Below are 6959 nucleotides of genomic sequence, written 5' to 3'. Positions count from 1 at the left end.
TTTGTCCAAAATGACAGTTTGTAAAGCTATTTCAGGAAGTCTGTTAATACATAGTTAAGCAGCAATAATTCAGGGTTCACTGGGACCCACAGATATCCCAACTGAGCAAGAAGCACAGACAGACTATGGATGACGACTTTCCATTTTGTCAGTCTGTGCGGGAAGTATGTAAATGCTGGTCACTGGCAACAGGCGTGCCTGCTGTGCACTAAGTACCACGCTAAACACTGTGCCATGCTTCAGGAGACAGGAACAATGCCGGCTCCGCCGGCTTGGGGACGCGCAGTGCTCTAATTGGGAGGGCAGTCCAAGGCCATGTGAGCAGACCTTGCTGGAGCTTTCCAACCCAGGATGCCACAGAGAGACCTGGAGCCCTCAGCAGGGGTCACAGAAGAATCATTCTCAGTGTTCTCAATCCAAAATCAGACCAAAGGAGAAGTTTTTATAGGTCTTAATATCAAAGCCAAGATTTTTAATTTTCTAAATGAATTTTATCAAGGATCTTATTGTCACAAGTTGGCAGTGACCTGCTTTCTTCATTCAGAGTATTTAATGTGCTGGAAACACAAATTTTCAAATTAATGAATTCAAATTAATGCAATAAATATTCTATATTATCTATACACTTTATGTTTTAGAGATATGCTATGGTGTTTGAATAAGAAACTGGTATTTTAAAGACAAAAGTAGAGAAGAGAATATTTAGTTAAAAATTTTAAGTATCTAGGCATGTTGTTTTAAAATAACAAAACTTGGGTATATTTCTTTAGGAGATCTGACTATGGTATATTCATATGATTGGCTTAAATATATATTACTAAAAAGTCTTACACGATAAGTAAAAAAAGTCTTGAATCATGTAGGAGTAGAAGCATTCATGAAAGATACAGGTCAATTTCTAGAATAACATTCAGCTTTTCCATTTCCTCTCTTCTGACAGTCATCACATCTGAATGGAACCTTCAGTGATACACAAAATTATAAGAGGTTATGAGGGGCAAGGGGGTGGGGGGAAAAAAAAAAAAGGGGGAAAGAATTGAACAACAGCAGAGGAGGTAGAGAGGGAAGATGGGAGGGGAGGGGAGGGGAGGGGGGATAGTAGGGGATAGGAAAGGTAGCAGAATACAACAGTCACTAATAAGCCATTATGTAAAAATGTGAGTATGTAACAGAAGTGAGTCTGTATTATGTATTTGGGGAGTACAAAACCCAATTGAGTCAAATGTATGAAAGATGATATGTCTTGAGCTCTGTAATGTTTTGAACAATCAATAAAAAAAAAAAAAAAAAAAAAAAAAAAAAAAATAAAAAAAGATAAGAAAGATAAAACTGAAAAAATTCTCAATCAGTGATCATATGGGCACTCCTCCTGCCTCTCAGTGTTTACTTTGACCTATTTACATGCAAACGGAGAAGGGCCTGTCCACTTTAATTTGGAACTTTTGCTTTGACAGCTGGGATTTGCATTCATTATCAGGCAGCATGTTATTATTCCCAGGGCTTCGGCAGCTAGATGTCTAAGGCCTCCTCCACAGGTCAGCCTCTCAAAGGGCCATGCCAAAGGGCAAGAGGAAACACACCTCAGACAATATCACCACAGAGAGAAGCCAGTGGGAAGCCAAGTTTTCTCTTAGGGGACAAAGCTTTTCAGGGCGCCCACATTTCAAGAGACACACAGATGTTGCCACTCAGACCTGAATAGAGCATTCTTCACAGTCCCACAATGCACTGCTTTCAGAAGCAGCATTTACCATTCTGCAGGTTATCGGAATGTCAAGAAAATGTTTGGGCCAGAAACACCTACTCAAGCTCTCACATGGAAGGAAGAACACACACAGCCTACTTCCTTGATCAAACATATTCTAAATCTTTTTGTTTTTCTTTTACAGATACTAATGACTCATTTTCTTCATTAGAAAAAGAGTCCTGCCTCACAAAGGTCAGTGTCAAAATATTGAGGTAGGTCTGCCAAGTAGAAAACCTCCTCCAGGAAACATCTTTATCTTCTTTCAGGATTTGCAGCTACAGAATAGCTCCAAGGTCACCTGGAGGGAATGCCAAGCAAATGAATTATTATGATTATTATTTTAACCAGTGTCAAGAAATCACAATGGCATGTGTCCAAAGAGCAGTTTACAGAAAGATGTCAAAGAATGTGGGAGTTGAATTTAGCTGTAGAGCATTAATATGATCTTCTACTCAGTATCTTTGTTATTTAATAATGGATGAGTGGCCTATAGACTTTATTATTTTATTAGTAAAATAAAAAGAACATTTAAGAATGACTTCATAATATAAAATAAGGGAATACTTTTAAAGTCTGTGAATTATAATTAAAAATTGTGGCTGAGACATGCACCTGATGTGAAATGCTGGCTGATTTATATCTATGAATAGCCCATTCTTATTGAAATTTTAGTATCAACTGGACCTATCACACAAATGACATTACCAAATTCAGCATCTTAAGCCAAAATTGATTTGCTGAAATAAGGGAGCTTTAGAATCAACTAAGAATCCAGAGACTCATGTTTGGAAACAAAAAAGAGAGCAAGTAAGACTGGGATATGAGAACCCAGGAAACTGCTGGATTGCCACTGCCCCTGCACACTGGACACTAAATGTTGCTATCACAGTGACCACCCTCCCCACAACACAATGCCCCATCCCTGCTTCTCTGGGAGTACTTAGTATTAAAATCAGATTCCTTGAAGAATCATCTGATTAGTCACAAATGGACCATTTGCTTCAAGCCACTTTCCAGAGTTCTGGGAGAAGGACTCTCAGTCTTCACAGCTACCTCAGAGGGAGGTTCAGCCCAGCCTTCCAATAGGGGTCACTTGGGACAGATTTGTGAAAGGGAAATTCAGGTGCCAGAAATCCTCACCCCATAAACCACTACCTCTTTTTCATAAGATTGTTTTAGGAATAAAATTATGAAAGGAAGAAGTGAGTGTTAGCTTTGTGGCAAAGAACAATTATACTTAGGAGACCAGATTAAGAAAAACAATATACATGTATATTTTATGATACATATAAATTTATATAACTTTATAATATAAGTTCAAATTAGTTGTTATACTGTTGGTAGGACGGTATTAATAGTGCTTTATCTTTTCTACTTCACTGGCAAAAATAATAGTTTGGTCCAATCTGCCATGGATCTAGGTTAGGGACTCCTAATATATAGTAGGAAAGCAGAAGTTGCAAGGAGTGCTAGGTATGGAACAAAAGTGGAGGTGAAGTTGCAGGCACTGTGACAAAAAAAAAAGTGAGGCAGCTCCACACGAGGTTTGGCTCCTATGACTGGTTCCTTGGGAGACATGAATGTCCAAAACTGAAGGAGGCTGGCAGGGACAAGAGGATGACAGCAGGCCTGGCCCTAGGACCTCCTCAGCTGAGGATGAGAGGGGATATCTGGAGCTGGGTGAAACGGGGCAAAGGGCACCTAAGTTTAATTCAGGAGGGAGAAAAGTAGGTAAAGAACAAGGACTGCATCGTTGAATTTTGGGGAAACGTCTTGTAATGAGATTCAGGACAATGGAAAGCCATCAGAAAGCAGCCACTTTGGGAACTTCCTGTGGGTGGTCCTCAGTAGAAGTGACATAGCAATGTGGTGTTCTGATGCCAGGTGTTTTCGCCAGCTTTCTTGCTGCTGTGACTAAAAATGTTACCAACCAAAACATTTTTAGAGGAGGAAAAGTTTATTTAGAGGCTCAGAGTTTCAGAGGTCTCAGTCCATAGACAACCAGACAGCGGAGCTCTGTTCCTTGGGACTCAAGGTAAGGCAGGACACTATGGCGGAAGAATGTGGCAGAGGGAAGCAGCTCCCATGATGATCAGATTCCGTTTGCCAGATTTATACTATACCCTAAGGCCATACCCCCAGGAACCCACCTCCTCCAGCCACACTCTACTTGCCTTCAGTTAACATCCTGTTAATCCCCATCAAGGGATTAATTCACCAATTAGATTAAGGTTTTAATAATCCAATCATTTGTCATCTAAACTTTCTTGCATTGTTTCATACATGAGTTTTGAGGGACATCTAAAATCCAAACCATAACACCAGGAACATGAATTTTGGGGAATCGAATAATTTCTAGTATAATAGAAAAAATATTGCTTTTTCTTTTAATTTATACCTAAATCAGTGGGACACTAATTTTAATTTAGTATTTTAAAATAACACCAATCTTAAACAGTGTTGACAGAGTAGTACAAAGAACTCTGGAATACCTTCACCAGAACTGTTACAGTTTTACCACAATCTTACTATCTCAACTGTGCGTATCTATGTATCCAACCAGCCTTCTCCTGGTACATTCAGTGTAAGTTGCATGTATCAAGAAGACTTGCTAAGAGTATTTCAACAAATATTTCCTAAGACAAGTACACACTCTAACATAATCACAATGCAGTTACTAAATACAGGAAATCTGACATCTATAGAGCACCATTATTTAATATACTATTCACATTCAGATTTTACCAATTATCTCAATAGTGCCCTTTATAGATCTTGTTCGTATTCCATATTCAAGATCCAATTAAGGATAGCCCATCATACTCAATTGTTTGGTCTCTTTCGTCTTTTTGTCCCTGGAAACGTTCCTCAATATTAATTTCTCTTTATGATATTGACTTTTTGAGAACAGCTTCTCTCAATTTGGATTTATCTAATAATTTTCATGATTAGTCTCAACTTGTTCATTTTTAGTAAGAATGTGATATATGCAGCATTTTGTCCTTAGCACACAGATTGATTTTGTCCTGTAATTGGGGAGGGATCACCAGTTTACTCAGTTGGTGAAAATGGTGTCAACCAGTTTAGCTACAACAAAGTTACTTTTTTCTCTTATAAAGAGATATACTGTAAAGACATACTCCAAAACTAAGCAAGTACTCTGTTCCCTATCAGACTTTCACCCACTGGTTTTAGCACCATTGATAAGTCTAGGATGTACCAGTTATTACTATAATGTGTATAAAACACAAACATTTCAGTCTTTATTAATTAGTGTTCTACTGTAGCAAAGAAATTTCTCTTCTCCTTCATTTATGCCCTCTATGTACATCAGGTCCATATATTTATATTTTAGTGAGTAGGTCATAATCCCTTAATGTCATTATGGGGAGATGATTTTACATATATATTATGTAGAAATATCATGTTTTTAAATATGAAAGAGCAAAATAAATTGTGGAGACATTGCCATGTGTTAAATAAACTGAGTAAAACCAGACAGATCCGGACTGTGATCAGAAGACAACAATGCTGGACAAGACTGAGCAGAGGACTAGAAGTGACCATCTGTCTGGAATCCTTTCCTGGGGGAAAGAGACACTGCACATTGGGCCACCTTATGCCAACCATGAAGACAACTCTAAGCAGTATTTCAGTGTGAGTTACATCACACCTAATAGCCCCAAGTGTGGTAAAGAGAAACACAGAAATGCAGAAATATCACTTTGTGTTCCCTGATAGATGAGGAAGTGACACCCTCCTAAACCCAAGAATCTCCAGCTGCTGGGTGGACCACACCCTGTACCTCAAGGTGCCATTCACGAGGTGGGTCCCCAGAACATTCTCATTTGCCACAGAAACCCGAATGGAAAAGTGACGATCTAAAAAAATGAAATAAACTCACAAGTGAAGCAAAAGATAAGAGGCATCTCACAAGAGTCAAGAATAAGAAAGAAAGGGACGCCACTGGAAAAGAGAGCACACTTTTAAAAGATTAGAAAATGGAGAAAAAACTAAAGAAATGTAAACTATCCTGGAGCTGATGGTAATAGAAGACCAGGAATGACTTCATAATAAGGATCTAGGGAAACAGAGCAAGAAGCTGGCCATTTCCCAGAGGAGTCCTAAGGAAAGGAAATGGGAACTGGGCAAAGTTGACTCTGCAACTGGAGAGGGAGAGCTGGCTACCCAGGGGTGCTAAGGACCCTCAAGGAAGGGCTTCCAAAGCCAAGAGCAGCCAGGACAGGTCTGAGGACTGAAAACAAGACGATCTTCAGATTTAATATATAAAACAGAAAAGTACGCAGTGAGTTTCCATGACTGAATACCTTTGAGAAAACAGCAACCAAACTGAGAAACAGAATGTCACCAGCACCGGGTACCTTCTTTTTCCTCCTTCAATCACTGCCCGGTTCTCCTCACGGCATGGGGGAGAGTGACCTTTATTTCTATTTAATGTAAATGGAAGCACATCCTCTTTCGTATCTGCCTCTTTTTGTTCCACACTATATTTGTGAGATTCATGCATGCTGTTTGTGGAAGTGTTGTTTCTGTATTTTTAGTGCTGTTTAGATTTCTGGTGTGGGGAACATGCCACAATTCATTTATTTCTAATACTGATGATAAGCATTTGGGTAATTTCCAAATTAAAGTATTACAAATAAATTGGGTGTCTAGTATATTTCTTTTGCTCCAGTATATCTCTTTTGGTGAACATATGTTTGCATTTCTGCTTATTACATACCTAAAAATGGAATTGTTAGGCAATAGGTTTATTAGTAGATACTGACAAATATTTTCATGGAGTATTTGTACAAATTCATAGTCCCTCCAGTCCCATTTTCTCTTTCTTCTTTTTTTATTGGTGCTGTTGTTGAACCCAGGGTATCACGTAAGCTAAGCAGACACTCTACCACTGACTACACCTTCAGCCTTTCGTGCATTTTTAAAACACAAAGGTTAATGATAATTGTTATCACTGAATTAAATTACTTTCCTGGAAGTAAAGAAAGAATAGCATTAAGGGATAGCATTAATATGCATGGATTATAATGAAAACACTGACAAGCATATATAAGATTCTATAAGACAGCAAATCTGAAAAATAAATTCTTATCTCACAAGAGGAATTTCCTTGAATTGTCCAATTTTGCAATTTCTCATTTTATATCTTCATAAAGCCTGGCATTAAAAAATGGATTGAAGAGAGGTT

The sequence above is a fragment of the Ictidomys tridecemlineatus genome, chromosome 7, assembly GCF_052094955.1.
Source record: "Ictidomys tridecemlineatus isolate mIctTri1 chromosome 7, mIctTri1.hap1, whole genome shotgun sequence".
NCBI classification, from domain to species: Eukaryota; Metazoa; Chordata; class Mammalia; order Rodentia; family Sciuridae; genus Ictidomys; species Ictidomys tridecemlineatus.
The sequence above is the reverse complement of the archived record's forward strand: the minus strand, read 5'-3'. Positions refer to the sequence as shown.